The 18,604-nt window shown below is 40.1% G+C and overlaps 1 pseudogene across 1 annotated transcript; it reads left to right on the top strand.

The window, feature by feature from the left end:
* The first annotated feature begins 15,596 nt into the window (after positions 1-15,596).
* Positions 15,597-16,029, top strand: LOC308429391 (ATP synthase F(0) complex subunit C2, mitochondrial-like; annotated as a pseudogene). Its single transcript has one exon. The product of its transcript is annotated as an ATP synthase F(0) complex subunit C2, mitochondrial-like (transcript).
* Positions 16,030-18,604: the final 2,575 nt, after the last annotated feature.

Here is an 18,604-nt window from a genome sequence, read left to right as displayed (position 1 = left end):
AAGGCAGGTAGATAAATGGAATAGAGTAGGAGAATCAGATATTAACCCACACACATTTGGCCACGTGGTCTTTGACAAAGGAGCTTTAAATGTCCACTGGAAAAAAGACAGCATTTTCAACAAATGGTATTGGTACAACTGGCAATCAGCATGCAGAAGAGTGCAAATCGATCCATTCATATCTCCTTGTACAAAGCTCAAGTTCAAGTGAATCAAGGACCTCCACATTAAACCAGATACACTGAAACTAATAGGAGAGATAGTGGGAAAGAGCCTTGAACACATAGGCGCAGGTTAAAATTTCCTGAACAGAATACCAATGGCTTATGCTCTAAGATAAAAAAAAAATGGACAAATGGGACCTCATGAAATTGTAAGGCTTTTGTAAGACAAAGGACATTGTCAATAGGACAAAACAGCAACCAACAGATTGGGGAATGATCTTTACCAATTCTACATCTGATAAATAGCTAATATTTAATACATTCAAAGAACTCAAGAAGTTAGACTCCACAGAATCAAATAACCTTATTAAAAATGGGGGACAGAGATAAACAAAAAGTTCTCAACTGAAGAATATTGAATGGCCAAGAAGCACTTGAAGAAATGTTCAACATCCTCAATCATCACAGAAATGCAAATCAAAATAACACTGAGATTCTACTTCATACCAGTCAGATAAAACTCTGGTGACAGCAGATGCTGGCGAGGATGTGGAGAAAGAGGAACACTCCTCTACTGTTGGTGGGATTGCAAGATGGTACAACAACTGTGGAAATCAGTGTAGCATTTCCTCAGAAGATTGGACATAGTACTACCTGAAGACCCAGCTATACTACTCCTGTGCATATACCCAAAAGCAGCTCCAATATCTAACAAGAACACATGCTCTACTATGTTCATAGCAGCATTATTTATAATAGCCAGAACCTGGAAAGAACCCAGATGTCCTTCAACAGAGGAATGGATACAGAAAATGTGGTACATTTACATATGGAGTACTACTCAGCTATTAAAAAATGACTTTATGGATGGATCTAAGAAATATCATCCTGAGTGAGGTAATCCAATTATAAAAGAACACATACGGTATGCACTCACTAATAAGTGGCTATTAGCCCAAAAGCTTGGAATACCCATGATACAATCCACAGACCACATGAAGCTCAAAAAGACGAAACACCAAAAAGTGGATGCTTCAGTCCTTCTTAAAAGGGAGAACAAAATCTTCATAGGAGGAAATACAGAGATAAAGTGTGTAATAGAGACTGAGGGAAGGTCATTCTTAGACTACCCATCCTGGGGATCCATTCCACATACAGTCACCAAACCCAGACGATATTGTGAATGCCAAGAAGTGCATGCTGACAGGAGCCTGATACAGGTGTCTCCCAAGAGGCTCTGCTAGAACCTGAGAAATACAAAATAGCATGCTCTCCACCAACCATTGAACTATGAATGGGGTCCCCAATGGAGGAGTTGGAAAAGGACTGAAGGGGCTGAAAGGGTTTTCAACCACATAGGAAGAACAACAATATCAACCAAGCACACCCTCCAGAGCTCCCAGAGACTAAACCTCTAACCAAAGAGTACACATGGAGGGACCCATGCCTCCAACCCCATATGTAGCAGAGGATGGCCTAATCAGTCATCATGGAGAGGAGAGGCCCTTGGCCCTGTAAATGCTCAATGCCTGTGTAGGGGAGCACCAGGATGGGGAGATGGGAGGGAGTTAGTGCGTAGGGAGGGGAGCACTCTCATAGAGGTGGCGGAGGGGGGATGGGACAGAGGGTCCCAGAGGGGTGAGTGGGAAAGTAAATAACATTTGAAATGTAAGTAAAGAAAACCTCCAATAAATGAAAAAAAAAGGATGTATATAATCTAGACATGATTTAAAGTGAAAGCAAAAAAAGTACTGATTAGATATGGGAAGACACCTGAGGAGGCAAAGAGGTAGACAATTAGCAGTCCCAAGAGCTCTTGCTTATTAAGGTAAAGAATTTCTATTTCAGCCTGAAGTTGAACTTTGCCATAACTACTCTTGAAGACTGAGGCCATATATAATATCTCTTCTCACAAAATGAATTTCACTTTCTTTTTTACAAATGCTTTTGTACGTTTTTACCAGCGAGCCCTCAGTTGTATTGACTGTTTGACTTTTAGATTGTATTTTATTTAATTTTATAAGCAAAGTCATTTAATTGGTCTTGCAGTTACAGATGACCAGATTTCAGGATGACCGAGCAAAGACATGGTGGCAGGAAGAGCTGAGAGCTCACATCTAGATCTACAAATAGGAGGTGAATAGGACAATGGCAATGGCTCAAGTATTTTGAATCTCCAGGCTGTTCTACCAGAGAACTCCTGTAGATGTATACAAAAATATCTCAAAAAATCAGTAGTCCTTCTTTATACAAATGGTAAACAGACTGAGAAAAAAAATAGGGAAACAACATCCTTTACAATAGCCACAAATAATATAAAATATGGTATAACTCTAACTAAGAAAGTGAAAGATTTGTATGACAAGAACTTCAAGTCTCTGAAGAAAGAAATTGAGGAAGGTATCAAACAATGGAAAAATCTCCCATGGTCACGAACTGGTAGGATTATCAGTGTGAAAATCGCCATCTTTCCAAAAGCAATCTGCAGAGTCAATGCAATCTCCCTCAAAATTCCAATGCAACCTTACAGAACTTCAGATGGACAAACAAAAGACCCAGGATAGCTAAACAATACAATACAATACAATACAATACAATACAGTACAGTACAATACAATACAGTACAATATAATACAAAACAATACAGTACAGTACAATACAAAACAATACAGTACAATACAATACAATACAGTACAGTACAATACAATACAATACAAAACAATACAGTACAATACAAAACAATACAGCACAATACAGTACAGTACAATACAATACAACTTCCAGAAGGTATCACCATCCCTGACCTTAAGTTATACAACAGAGCAACAGTAACAAGAATCACTGATATTGCTATAGAAACAGACAGGTTGATCAGTGCTATCAAATCAAGGACCCAAAATATACCCACATGCCTATGGACACCTAATATTTGACAACGGATCCAAAACCATCAAAAAGAAAGAAAGCATCTCCAACAGATGGTGAAGGTCTAGGTGGACGACAGCATTCAGAATGCAGATAGACTCATTTTATCACCCTGCACAAAGCTCAGGTCCAAGTGGACCAAAAAAATCTCAACTTAAAACCGGACACACTAAGTCTAATAGAAAAGAACGTGAGATCTAGCCTTAAGCTTGGCACAGGAGAAAAGTTCCTGAACAGAACACTAATAGTTCAGGCACTAAGATCAACAATTAATAAATGGGACCTCGTGAAAATGAAAAGGTTTTAAAATGATGCACAGAGCTAAGCAGAGTATTCTCAACCGGGAAATCTCAAATGCCTGAGAAACACCTGATAAAATGTTCACCATCATCATTAGTTATCAGGGAACACAAATCAAGATGACTCTGAGATTCCATATTACACCCATCAGAATGGCTAAGATCAAAAAGTCAAGTGACAGCACATGCTGGTGAGAATGTGGAACAAAGGGACACTCCTCCATTGCTGGTGGGAGTGCAAACTGGTACTACCACAATGAAAAACAACTTGGCAGTTTATGAAAAGAAATTGGGAATAGTTTTACCCACGACCCAGCTATACCATTCCTAGGCCAAATGATGCCCCACTATACCACGGGGACACACACTTGCTCAGCTATGTTCAGGGTTTCTTCATTTACAATGAAACAAAATATAAACTGGAAGCAACCTAGATGAATAAAGATAATGTGGTACAGCCACACAATGGAATACCGTTCAGTGATTGAGAACAAAAACATTATGAAATTTGCAGGCAAATGAAAGTCATCCTTAGTGAGGTGAAGCTGGAATAACAGGCTTAGTGTGTGCTCAACTGTGGACATTGGCCAGGAAGTACAGAATAACCATACTACAAGTCACAGTCCCAAGGGGAAGCTGAATAAGAAGAGACTAAGGCAGGATTCTGACATGGATCCTCCTCAGACGCTCTGCCAGAGCCTTACAGACACAGAGGAGGAGGATGCTTGCAGCTAACTATTGGACTGAACGTGGGGACACCCATGAAGGAGCTAGAGAAAGGACTGAAGGAGCTGAAAGGTTCTGTAACCCCATGGGAAGAACAGTTTATTAACTAACCAAACCCACCACAGCTCCCAGGGACTAAAACACCACCAATGAGCTGTTATGGACAGACCCATGGCCTGAGGACAATACAGCAGAGGACAAAATTCTGTGGCGTCGATGAGAGGAGAGGACTTTGGTCCAGCAAAGGGTAGTTTTCCCAGTATAGGGGAATACTGAGGTAGGAGAAGGAGGCTGGGAGAGGGAGCACCTTCATGGAGGAAATGGGGGGAGGGGATTGGTAGATAGGGGACGACACCTGCATTGTAAATACAGATAATACCCAATAAAAAATAATTTAAAAGAAAAGAAGAGCCTAAGGGAGTTTCCATGAAATAATCTTTGGAGGTGGGTGGAGTGAAAAGGGAGTCCTGTGTGGTGTTTGCAGGGGAACAAGGATGGATCAGATGTGGGGAGTGGGGGTGTGGGAGAGGGTTTCGAGTGAGAATGACAATCCATGGGGGGTGTCTCTGGAACTAAAAAGAGACTTGGACGGGGGAGGTCCCTAGGAGTCTACAGGGATGACCCTAGCTGAAACTAGCAGAGGATATAAAGACTGAACTGGCCACCCTCCACAGCCAGGTCAGACTTCCAGTGGAGCAAGGGGACCCACCCATAAAACCTTCATCCCCAAATTTGTTCTGCCTACAAGATGTGCAGGGATAAAGACAGAGCAAAGATTGAGAGAATGGCCAGCCAGTAACTGGCCTAACTCGAAACACATCCCTTGCAAGACAGCCCGTCCCTGACCTTGTTAGTGATGCTATCTTTGTTTGGAGACAGGAGCCTACAGAATCCTCTCCTGAGAGGCTCCACCCAGTAGCTAGTAGGAACAGATACAGAGTTCCACAGCAAGCATTTGGCAGTGCTTAGGGAGGCTTGTGGATAGTGGAATTGAGCCAGCTGAATGGGTCAAGGACACCCAAGGACACCCAAGAAGACCTGCAGGGTCAACTAACCTGGGTCCAGGTGGTCTCACAGAGACTGAAACACCAACTGAAGAACTTGCAGGGGCTGTAGCTAGGCTCCCTACATATTTGTAGCAAATGTACAGCTTGGTCTTCATGAGGGTCCCCTTACAATTGAGCAGAGGCTGTCTCTGACTCAGTTGCCTGCCATTGGGTCCCCTTCCCGTTACTGGACCACCTAGTTGGGCCTCAGTGGAAGAGGATGTGACTGGATGTCCGAGGACAGGGTGGTATCCAGGCGGGGCTTCCCCTTCTCTGAGAAGCAGAAAGGGGGTAATGGGAGGGATTTTAAGCGTGGGGGTGGGAAGAGGGGAGGGGTGAGGACTGTGGTCAGGATGCAATGTGAACAAATAGACGAATAGATTTGTCTATGGTTCTATTTGTTTTCTGTGGGGATGAAAATCTAAAAATGCAACAAAATCGGAAATTATATGAAATAACACAGATTATTATGTAAAACCAGGACAAAAGTAGTGGAGAATTTATCATTTATCCCAAGTTGTTTTAAAAATTATTAAAATGGATTCTAAGGACATACTAGGTCTTCTAAGCTATAACCCCAATGTCATTCCCTGGAAGTAAGATATTTAAAAGATATTTAAATCTAAGGAGTCTTTGGGGTCCTTGGATGGGATGTATACTCTGTCTACGAAAAGATGCTGCCGACACAGATGAGACAGCCCACTGTCAGCACTAGAACTGGTCTCGGCCTTTTCTGACATTCCTTGCGTTATAGTGATAATCTTAATGTGTCATTTATGTAATGTGGCTCTGAAGGAAGCCTTGCCCTGAGAAAGCTAACTGTTATTCTAGGAAGACAGAGGCCAACGAAGACGTGCTAAGCAGCATTTGGATCTGTTGTTTTATTTCCGGGATCATCCCCGAGGCCTTGCCATTAGAAACTCTGGAGGATGCTAGGACTTTTAAAACTCATTACTCTGCTGGTTTTCAGCTATTCCTAAGGATGAGCTCAAGTTTCCTTTGGATCCTAAGAAATAACTCAGTCCTTTCAACTACCCTTTCCTATTTTTTTCTTTGGTTTAGAATTGATAGCTAGACTTTAGATAGATAACCTAACTATTCGTCATTGCTTATAATTAAATTTACATGGCCTCTGCTTACCCTCATTAGGATCACCCGTCTAAGGACTTGAAGTATCCCTTTTTACTAATTTTAATAGGTATGCAATTTGATCTCTTGATGCTAAGTAAAGAGAGTGATTTATGAACAACTTGATGGTGGCTTTAAGCATCTCATGACAAGTCAGTGATGTGTAAAAGACACGATATTAGTACTGTTGGAAGCATGCTTTAGACAGCTCTGTGGAAAGCAAGTGCCTTCCTGCTCTGAATTGGCTGCAGATCTCTCTCCTAGTCTTATGAGCAGGGGAAATTAAAGAATACATCTTTAGAAGTTAAAAGTTACACTTACAACAATAAACACTCCAGAAAGTTCCTTGGCTTTTCTTCCTTCAGCTCTCTCATTAGACAGCAAGCCTGTGGCAGAACTCCCTGTGTGTGAACTTCTCCAGTGGGAGCAGACTGTTTGGAGTATAGGTGGAGAGTTGTTTTGACACACTGGCAGAACAGTACAGATTACTCTCTGTGTGTGTGTTGGGGGATCCTTTCTCTTCTCATATCCCTTTCAAATGACTAAACACATGGGAGCTTTTTCTAGAAATGCACTAAACCTCTCACTTCAACTAAGATATCAGATCATGCCACCAGAAGCTAAGTTCTATTACATCCCATCAATTCTACCTTCGACCGTCCTGAAATACAGGCATTTGAGATGTGAATTTCTTAGAGAGAAGAGTGAATATTTTATGATGGACATAATCATGTCACTATGAGAGGTGCCCTTATTTTGGTTTTTCTTTTGTCTCTCTGGGTCACAGCTATTTTCTATGGTTTTTCAGTTCACTTGGTGCTTAGACTGCACACACGTGGCAAGCAAGCAGACACATCTGTGCACTGACATTTCTATTATGTCAGAACATATTTAAGGTGTCGGCACACCTTATATAGGAGAGTAAAACAAAATCAGGAAAAACGAAATGAAAAATAACTTGTAATTACATTGGTTTTATTCCAAGTTTAAGTTTTCTTGTATAACTACTGTCTTTAGTGCCTTCAAATAAGCTAACTGTGGTAATAATTAATTACAATATTAGCAAATTGGATAGTCCATCTATGAAATCAAGCAGAACTTGATCTGACTAGTAATTAAATTCTAAAAAAGTAAAAACTATATGTATTTATATGCATATACATATATAAAATGTACTTTTAGCCTTAAATATCGGTGGTGTATATCCTCTCAATATTTGTTTGGCTTCCAAGCTTCAATAGATAGTGTACGCCACTGTACATCATGATTAAAAAAATGCATTTTTGCTGATTAATGTTAACATTTTCTTGGTTTTGCTTCCAAAATATTTAGTATTTGGACCTGGTTTTTGTTCACTTTCAGATGTAAACATAACTAGAAAAGAGAATACAATCTCTCAGTAATCACACAGAAATTATACCAGAGTTTATGAGAAAACTTAGAATATGATTATTGAATAATATTAAAAACGATTTCCCAAATATCTGAACTTTAAAGTCTACTAAGGGACAGAAGTAATAAATCTGAGGAATATGATGAATGGGTTTGTCATTTGTAATGACAGTTACCATGAAAAACCATGAAACCAAATTTTAGGAAGGAAAAATAATGTTCATTATTCAGCTAAAACAGTTGAGTGAAAATATTTTTCAAAATATTTTTAATTTTATTTTTGAGATTATAATTTAATTAATATAATTTAATTCTTCTTCTTTCAACCCACTCCTATACATGCCTTTCCACCCTCCTCTAAATCCATGGTGTAATTTATAATACATGCACACATAAAATATAGTAATGATAAGATATAAATTACATATTATATGCATATATATAAAACCAACCTTTCTAGTCCATATACTTGTACCTGTGTGTATGTTTGCATGTTTCAGAGCTGACCTCCAGCTGGTGTGCTCTTCCTTTGGGGGGCTGTCTCTTCTGCTCCCAGCATGCACCAGTTGCCTACAGTTCTTTGAGTAGGTTTGAGGCCTGGTAGGTTTTTTTCCCTATTGCAGATAACCAGAGAGAAAATTCAAAACTACAGTATTCGGAAAATTTAATGATTATTTGTTCTTATTTAAAATCTAACAAATTTTATACCAGACAAGGTAATTATTTTATTCCCATGATCTACAAGTGCATCATGAATTTTTCTTATTTGTATAAACATTTTTTAACTAACCAATCTTTTCTTTGTTTTTTTTTTTTAATTATTTATTTTATGTATGTGAATACACTGTAGCTGTCTTCAGACACACCAGAAGAGGGCATTGGATCTCATTAGGGATGGTTGTAAGCCACCATGTAGTTGCTGGGAATTGAACTCAGGACCTCGGGAAGAGCAGTCGGTGTTCACCGCTGAGTCGTCTCTCTAGACCACCAACTCTTTTCTCATCTACGCTGTTGGTGTTGACTTTAGTTAGTAGTCAGTTCCCTGTTTTAAAATCTCTCTTCTGAAGTTGTCACAATGTAAAAGAGTCCCCCCTCCTCCGGTTTTTTACAGTAAGTAATTTGGAATTATTTAAACTTTCAGTTCCATAAAATGAAAAAGCAACAACCACTATCTATAATAGTGAAAACAAAATTAAGGTGTATCCTTCAAGCATGAAACACAAAACTAAGAAACAAAATGATTTGGTTAGAATAAACAACTGTGCATCAGGCTTGGTTTCCACATCCAGTTGAGATTTATTGACCACTCAGAAAGAAAAATTAAACTTTCTGTCTTAGCTCGAAGCTGGGAAAATGAAGTCTGGTACCACTTTCCAGTATGTGCTAGGGCTTTTAAAACAACTAATAAAGGAGAAAGTGCCCTGAGCTAAGGCACTGTCTGAACCTTCACGTGTTTGTCCTCTGGCGCAGAAAAGAAATGACGGTATCTTTCCCTGAATGTATTAAAAATTTATTACATTTAGTTGATGGAATAGTCAAGGTATTCTTTGGCTTCTACCTCTGTTGTACCAATCTTGTTAAAGGCACCAAGATGTTTTAAATGTTGGATCTAAATGACTTCTTTCCATGTTTAAACTCCCACTTATGAACACAGAATCTAATCTCAATGTATCGTCCACTGAAGATGTAGCCGTCATTTATATAACTCCCTGAGCACTATGCTTTTCTCTGAGCCTGCCAGCACATCTTCAGTGGTACTTTTCCGACACACACACTGCTGATCAACTGTCCCTCATTGCACAGCTTTTACTTTCTTATCCAAGAATCACCGACATAGGGTGCTAGAGAAGTATTTCTTAATCTGTCGGCTGCGACCTATCCAGGGGTCCAATGATCCTTTCACAGGTGTCACCTGAGAACATCAGAAAACACAGATGTTTACATTATGCTGTATGACAGGAGAAAGATTACAGTTATGAAGTAGCCACGAAAATAATTTTAAGGTTGGGGCTCACGACACCATGAGGAACTGGATTAAAGAGTCACAGCATACCACATCAGATAGAGGCCTAATATCCAAGGTGTACAAGGAACTCAAAAAGCTAGACACCAGAGAATCAAATAACCCTATTAAAAAATGGGGTACAGAGCTAAACAAATCATTTTCAGTTGAGGAACACCGAATGGCCGAAAAACATCTGAGGAAGTGCTCGACATCCTTAGCCATCAGGGAAATGCAAATCAAAACAACCCTAAGATTCCACCTCACACCAGTGAGATTGGCCAAGATCCAAAACTCAGATGACAGCAGATGCTGGCGAGGCTGCAGAGAAAGAGGAACACTTCTTCACTGTTGGTGGGGTTGCAAGCTAATACAACCACTCTGGAAATCTGTCTGGCGATACCTCAGAAAATTGGATATAGTACTACCTGAAGACCCAGCTATTCCACTTCTGGGCATATACCCCAGAGACACTTTAATACACAACAAAGATATATGCACCACAATGTTCATAGCGGCTCTATTTATAATAGCCAGAAGCTGGAAGGAACCCAGATGTTCTTCAGAAGACGAATGGATACAAAAATTGTGGTACATATACACAATGGAATACTACTCAGCCACCAGAAACAATGACTTAACCAAATTCTTAAGAAAATGGCTGCATCTAGAGAAGATCATCCTGAGTGAGATAACCCAGTCACAAAAGAACAGACATAATATGCAGTCACTGATAGTGGGATGCTAACCCCAGAGGCTTGCACTCCCCCAGAAACAACTCACAGACTGTATGAAGTCCAAGAAATAAAGAAAACAAAAACTATACATATATTCACAAAACAAGAAGACTTTGACTATTTCCATGTTGCGTTTTGTTTTGCATGTACTTTACGCTTATTGCAACTAGTACGTTTTCAATGCATACTGTCAAGCCCTTGAAAAAAATCAAGTACTGACTAAAAAACATATTCACATGGTTTTATGTAAAATTTATTTTAATGTCTGAAAAACAGTACTGACAAAAATGTATAATTTTAAGCAAAAAATGTTTAAAATCTTTAAAAAAAATAATAAGCTGTTAGTCTTTTGTGTAGATGGAAATATCTCAAGAAACACTTCTTGTTATGATTAATAATTTGAGTCTTATTTGTAACAGATAAGAGACCAATGTATTTTCCATGTATTTTCATGTTAAAAAAAATAAATCTTGTTTTGAAGACAAAAAAAAAAAAAAAAAAAAAAAAAAAAGAGTCACAGCATAAGGAAGGTTGAGAACCACAGTTCTGGAGGTATTCATCAGATTTTCCTGACTATAGCAATCTCAGTATGTCCCAGAAAGCAGTGTGTTCTCCAGTTCTTCATTGAGTATTACAGTTAACACTGCTTGAGTTCATTCGTTTATTCAACGCAGTGGTCAAAACTAACCCCTTCTACATTGCCTTCATTCCCTGTTCCTAAACATCTCTCATCTATATATGGGGTGTTGTTTAAACACAGAACTTTCCACTTCCTTGTTTTTATTCCAGGAACACAGTATGGAAATAACAGGGGTGATTTCACAGCTTCCATATGGGGTACAGGTTTAGGTGTTTTCTTATTTCTACAGAAAGAGATTGTGAACTAGTAAAGGTGCAATGCTGAACAAGACATACCTATGCCACTGTTATTCCCATGTGATTAATGAAGCCAGATTCCTTAGAGCAACCGCTCTTCAGGATATAACAATAAGGTGGAATTAGACATTTACATTTCCGCTCTGAAAACCATATGTGCTCTAAACCTCTGGAGAGGTGTATGTAATGCACCGAAAGCAAGTTTTTATAAAACCTGATCACTGCATCATTCAGTGACTGAGTGGACTCTAGGAAATAAATAATATATTCACAGAACATCCTTTGTGATCTATATTTCCACTGCAGGTACCTAAATAGTGAGTTTTTACGTTGCTCAATTTCTAATGTTAATTTTAAGCTTTCTGCTGTGAAAGGGGGTTAGAAATCATCGTAGTGATTCGACCCATGGATTGAGAGAGATTTGTAACAAGCCACTAAGACTACCCTATGTCCTCTCAGAAACACCCTTCCTTGCTTGCTGGGACAGCATGGTGTAAGGGGCTTTCCTCAACTGCATCTCAACTTTATTGACTTCCTTATTCCTCTCTGTAAGATAACATCTAATTGTACAGACAATGTACTACAGCTCTCAAGTTCAACATTCTAAATCTCAAAACCCCCAGGACAAAAGGCATTCATTAGTGTATTAGTGTTTACACTGAACCCTGACCAGACTCCTTCCCTGGACTTGGCTTTCATTATCAAATTGTAAACAATTATTTTGCTTCTGTTAAATGAGATTGTGTGTTATCACTGTGGGAAAAGAGTCTGAGTTACATTCACTCAAACTGGGACTTCCACACAGAATACTTTATATAGCGTTTAAAAAATAACTCTACAGAATATAATACTAGAGTGTAATGTGGCTATAAAAGAATGAATTCAACTTTTCCTACAGTTGCAGAATTTACTGCAGGTCCTGGGGTGAGGACGCACATTTTTGATCATGTGCAGTACTGGGGCCACAAGAACGCTGATATGACAATTTTATCATGTAGTTTGGACACTGAATCCTAATATGTAAGAAACACACACACGATCTAAAAAGCAGAACATGAATATATTGTCCTGTTAGACAGAGAACACAGCATTAAATGTATGTGATACATTATATTTCTTCTGAAACTAAAAAGAAACACTATGCAATTTAGAGTGATGTTCTGAAACCTAGTATGCTGGCTTACATATAACCCTGGCACCATGACTGTAGATTAAGAAGGAGTACCCTAGACAACAGAGAGTTTTTAGGGCTAGCCTGAGCTGCATACAACCCCTTTCTCAAAACGGACAAAACCCAAAAGTACATCCCATCATGCTTTAAATAGGATTGTACGAGCAAACAATCTTACAGTGCACAGTACAATGTCTTCACATATGCACTTTATAAAACTAAACACTACCTGTTTCTGTAATAAAAATATAACCAAAATGATATGGGTACTGAGGAAAATCCCAGGCAGACTTGCAGTTTCTGGATTATACCATGAGTTATTACTCTATCCTAAAACTAAATAGGCATGGAAAGGAATATGTGGCTGAGCTCGTACAGGCGCTCTTCCACCTGGACCGGGGGCGAGCCTGACTTACAGGCCCGGGGAGGGAACACGGGAGAACTCAGAGCACAGAGAGCATGGTGCTTCCTGTAAAAGGGTTCTTTCCAGCCCACAGTGAGGGCCGGGTCTCTGTCATCAGGACTCGCGATCTGCCCGAGGAAGGCAGAGCTCCCAGAACAGCTGCACAGGCATTCTTCTATCTGGAACAAGGGTGAGCCTGAGGCACAGGCCCGCAGGCTGTCCTGTGGGGAAACGCTGGTAGTTCTCTGAGCACAGTGAGCAAGGTGCTCTCTGAAAAAGGGTCCTTCCTGGCAGAGAGAGAGAGAGAGAGAGAGAGAGAGAGAGAGAGAGAGAGAGAGAGAGAGAGAGAGAGAGAGAGAGAGAGAGAGGAGAGAGAGAGAGAGAGAGAGAGAGAGAGGGAGAGCCGGGTCTCTGTCATTAGGACTCAGGACCTGTGGCAGAAGGCTGAGCTCCAAGAAGAGCCTCACAAGAGCTCTCACACCTGAGCCCACAGAGAGAACTAAGTCACTGCCATCAGAACTCACTACCTGTCCACAAAGAGCCAGACACCCAGGAGCAATCTCCCTCCTGAGCCCACAGGCCTTCAGACCCACAGGAGAGACAAGCATCAGTCAGAAACAAAAAGATCACCAACAATCACTAACAACAAGATGGTAAGAGGAAAGCACAAGAACCCAAGCAAGGGAAACGAAGACAACCTGGGAACATCAGAACCCAGTTCTCCCACCAGAGAAAGTAGTGGATTTCCCAACACTCAAGAAAAATAAGATTTAGACTTAAAAATTATACTTCATGATGATGATGATGATGATGATGGAGATCTTTGAGAAGTGCATGAATAATTCCCTTAAACAATTACAGGAGAACCAGAAAAAATCATTCAAAGAACTACAGGAAAAGACAGACAAACAGGTGAAAGAATTGAAAATGAAAATAGAAACAATAAAAAAATCACAAAAAGAGACAACCCTAGAGATAGAAAACCTAAGAAAGAACTCAGAAGTCATAAATATAAGCATTACCATTAGACTACAAGAGATGGAAAAGAGGATCCCAGGAGCAGAAGAAAACATAAAAAACAAAGACAAGAGAGTCAGAGAAGATACAAAATTCAAAAAGTTTCTAACCCAAAATGTCCAGGAGATCCAGGAAACAATATAAAGACCAAAGTGAAGGATAATAGGTATAGAAGAGGGCAAAGAATATCAACTAAAAGTTACAGTAAATATCTTCAACAAAATCATAGAAGAAAACTTCCCTACCCTTAAGAATGAGATGACTATGAACATACAAGAAGTCCACGAAACTCCAAATACATTGGACCAGAAAAGAAATTCTTCCCAACACATAATAGTCAAAACACCAAATGTTCAAAACAAAGAAAGAATCCTAAAAGCTGTAAGGGAAAAGGGACAAGTAACATATAAAGGTAGACCAATCAGAATTGTACCAGACTACTCAACAGAGACTATGAAAGCTAGAAGATACTGGACAGACATCATACAGACTCTAAGAGAGCACAAATGCCAGCCCAGGTTACTATATCCAGCAAAACTTTCAACTACCATAGATGGAGAGACCAAGATATTCCAGAACAAAACTAAATTTATATAACATCTGACCACAAATCCAGCCCTACAAAAGATAATAAATGGAAAAATCCAACACAAGGAAGAAAATTACACCATAGGAAAAGCAGGAAAATAATCATGCAAAAAAAAAAAAAAAAAAAAAAAAAAAAAAAAAAACCAAAAGAAGAAAGACACACAAACATAATTCTACCTCTAACAATAACCACTACTCCTTAATACCTGTTAACATAAATGGACTAAATTCCCCAAAAAAAGAGACATAAACTGTCAGACTGGATATGGAAACAGGATTCAGCATTTTGCTGCATACAAGAAACACATTTCAGAGACAACGACAAAGAAACTACCTCAGAGTAAAAAACTGGAGGAAAAAAAATCCAAGCAAATGGTCCCAAGAAACAAGCTGGAGTAACCATTTTAATATCGAATAAAGTAGATTTCCAACTAAAACTTAAAGATAAGGAAGAACACATTTTACTTATCATAAGAAAAATCTATCAAGATGAATTCTCAATCCCGAACATCTATGCTCCAATTATAAGAGCATCCACATTCATAAAAGAAACCTCAAAGCACATATTGTACCACATACAATAATAGTAAGAGACTTCAACACCCCACTCTCATCAATGGACAGATCATGGAGACAGAAACTGAACAGAGACACAGCGAAAGTAGCAGAGGTTATGAACCAATTGGAATTAACAGACATCTACAGAACATTTCATCCTAAAACAAAAGAATATACCTTCTTCTCAGCACCTCACAGCAACTTCTCCAAAATTGATCATATAATTCGGTCACAAAACAAGCCTCAGCAGATATAACAAAATTGAAATACTCCCATGTTCTAAGGCTGGTCTTTAAAAACAACAAAGACAACAAAAAGCCCACATACACATGGAAGCTGAAAAATGCTCTACTCAACGATAACATAGTCAAGGAAGAAATAAAGAAAGTAATTAAGGATTTTTTAGAATTTATGGAAAATGACACCACTACAAACCCAAACCTATGGGATGCAATGAAAGCAGTACTGAGAGGAAAACTCAGCTCTGAGTGCCTCCAAAAAGAAACTGGAGCTGTCTTCTCTACCCTGGGAGCAGCTCTCCTGCCTTGCCCCCTCCCCCCGAAAATGTATGCCTGCTCCAAGTTTGTCTCTACCTGCTCCCTGACCAGGAGCACCTCTCCGCTGCTGAGCTGTCCACTGTCTGCGGAGGAGCTGAAGCGACCACAGATGCCAACAGATGAGGGCCTCAGCAGCTTGGCGGTCCTGGTCCGGCGGCCTCTGACCTCACTTATCTCTAGCCGCCATTTCGAGGGACATCAACACAGCTGCCAAGTTCATTGGAGCTGGGGCTGCTACAGTTGGGGTGGCTGGCTCTGGAGCAGGGATTGGGACTGTTTTCGGGAGTCTCATCATTGGCTATGCCAGAAACCCTTCTCTGAAGCAACAACTCTTCTCCTACGCAATTCTGGGCTTTGCCCTCTCAGAGGCCACGGGGCGCTTTTGCCTAATGGTGGCCTTTCTCATCCTCTTCGCCATATGAATCAGCTGCCTCCATCTCCACCGCCCATAGTTCTTGCGTGTCTAGTCCGCCCTGTGTGTTCCTTTTCCTGAACCTCCCCCACAACGTCTGGGGAAAGTGCTTGGCTCAGGGTTTGACAGAGAGAAGAGAAATAAATACTGTATTAACAGGAAAAAAGAAAGAAACTGGAGAGAGCATACACTAGCAACGTGAGAACACATCTGAAAGCTTTGGAACAAAAAGAAGCAGATATACTCAAGAGGAGTAGATGGCAGGAAATAATCAAACTCAGAGCTGAAATCAACCAAGTAAAAACAAAATGAACTATACAAAGAATCAACAAAACCAGGAGCTGGTTCTTTGAGAAAATCAACAAGATTGATAAATCCTTAGCCAGACTAACTAGAGGGCACAGACAGAGTATCCAAATTAACAAAATCAGAAAGGAAAGTGGAGACATAACAACTGAAACTGAGGAAATTCAAGAAATCATCAGATCCTACTACAAAAGCCTATATTCAACAAAACTGGAAAATCTGGAGGAAATGGACAAGTTTTTAGACAGATACCAGATACCAAAATTAAATCAGGATCAAATAAACCATCTAAACAATCCCAGAACTTCTGAAGAAAAGCTTTGTTTCCTTCATTGCAAGCCAACTTTGCCAGCATCCACGTGCCTGCATACGGAGCAGTTCCTTGGCATCCTGACTGCATCATCAAAGGCCTCAGACCACACCAATAAGGTGGCAGACCGTGTCAAAGGGATCAGGTGTCAGGCCAGCAACAGCAGGACAGGATGTGTAAGCATCCAGATGATGAAGATGTGTTCTTGGGATGTGGAGGCATTTCCTTTGCAGTGTCATAGATGGTAAAGCAGGTAGGTAGCTCGGTGGATGATAATGCCCTGTACTGACACATTAAAAACTTGGTACAGGCCCTGATACCCATAAAATGTATAGATCGTTACTGGGCAGTCACTGGGGTCTTTAAATTTCTTTGAGCTCTAGCTTTGCGCACATCAGCTGCTGGGAAAATCAGGATGGTACACAAAGCACAAGGATGTGGCCCCAGCAGCACCACCTGATGCCACAGTCACTCCGCCTGACAAGAAGACCTTGGCAAAGGACACAGTGGCATCTGTTATTTTCGAAGAAAAAGAAGAGGCGTGTGACTGAAATTCGTAAAGGGCTTTCACTCCCAGACTCTGGGTTTATGGCCACTCTTTAATTAAATTATATGTTATGCTTGTTACACACACACACATACACACACACACACACACACACACACACACACACACGTTTCTAAGTACAACCTGCACAATGTGCTTAATGTTACTTACATGAATGTTTGCACGGCTGACCCTTTGACACTGGACAACCAGTTGGCATGCTCTTTCCAAGGGAAGATTATGTCTCTTGCTTCTGGCTTTTCTCTGCTGCCTATAGGATCTGGATAAGGTTTCCCTCATCTACTTTGGCACATCTACTGTTGTCCCTGTTTAGCTCACATTTAGGCAACCATGTTGGTGAGATTTTGTGGATATAGCTTCTGGCATTACTAAGCTACAATCTCACAGCAAATCTCCTCATCCTTCAACTTTTATAATCTCTCTTGTCTCCTCTCCTGCCAAGTTCCTTGAGCCTTGGAGATGTTTTGTAGATGTGACTGGGCTTCAGAACTCTGCATTTGATTGATTGTAATCTTCTGCAGTGGTCTCCATCTGTTTGTTGCAAAGAGTATTTTCCTTAATGAGGGCTGAGAACCACACTTATCTGGAGGTATAAGGACAAATATTTAGACTGTAGTTGGAGGTTATGCTGGTTTTGTAAAATAGTGGTTGTAGGCTCTCTTCCAAGACCTATGGCTTCACTAGACCTTAGTGGTTGGTTATGCTTCCAGTACCAGGCATTGTTTCCCTTGTGTGAGCCAGTCTTTAGCCCAGTTAGAGAGTTGTTGGTTACCACCAAGGCATGCCTGCCACTACTGCATCACTTGAGCTATTGTGCTGGTCAACTTTGTGGTTCATCCACATCATAGCTTATTAGGACTGTCTTCCTCTCCTCTTCCTTTTTCTTCTCCTCCTCCTGCTCCTCTTAATCCTCCTCCTCCTTTTTTTCTTCTTTTTGAAGCTCAAATGGATTTTTTTGGTCTTTAAGGCAAGAGACATTGAGGTCAGATACAGCTAAGGATCCTCTGGGCCCTGTGTCTGAACTACATGGTGTCTTCAACAACTGGTATTTACTTTCCATCACTGAGGGACAACCAGGGGCAATACCGACAGTCTTTAACGTTTTGGGAGTCTTTGGATGCCACTAAGATATCAGGAGAGCTACTATTGAAGGAGAGCTTCACAGAGCATGTTCTTCTTTATGCAAACAGTTTGCTAGGTTCTGCATTTCAGTGTTCTCAGCCTTAACTGTCTCAGGATTCTTTGGGTAGCCATAAATAGATACTGCATGCAAAAACTCTCTAATTTAAATTCCACTCCACAATGGACAAACAGCAATCTCTAATTAGTCAATACTGATAATTTTATACTCTTGCAAATTTTTGCTAATGTTTCTTTACAGTCATCAAAAGTCACAGCTAAGAGATAGCAATAAGCCTT

Source organism: Micromys minutus (genome assembly GCF_963924665.1).
Source record: "Micromys minutus genome assembly, chromosome: 13".
Lineage (NCBI taxonomy): Eukaryota > Metazoa > Chordata > Mammalia > Rodentia > Muridae > Micromys > Micromys minutus.
The sequence above is the reverse complement of the archived record's forward strand: the minus strand, read 5'-3'. Positions and strand labels throughout refer to the sequence as shown.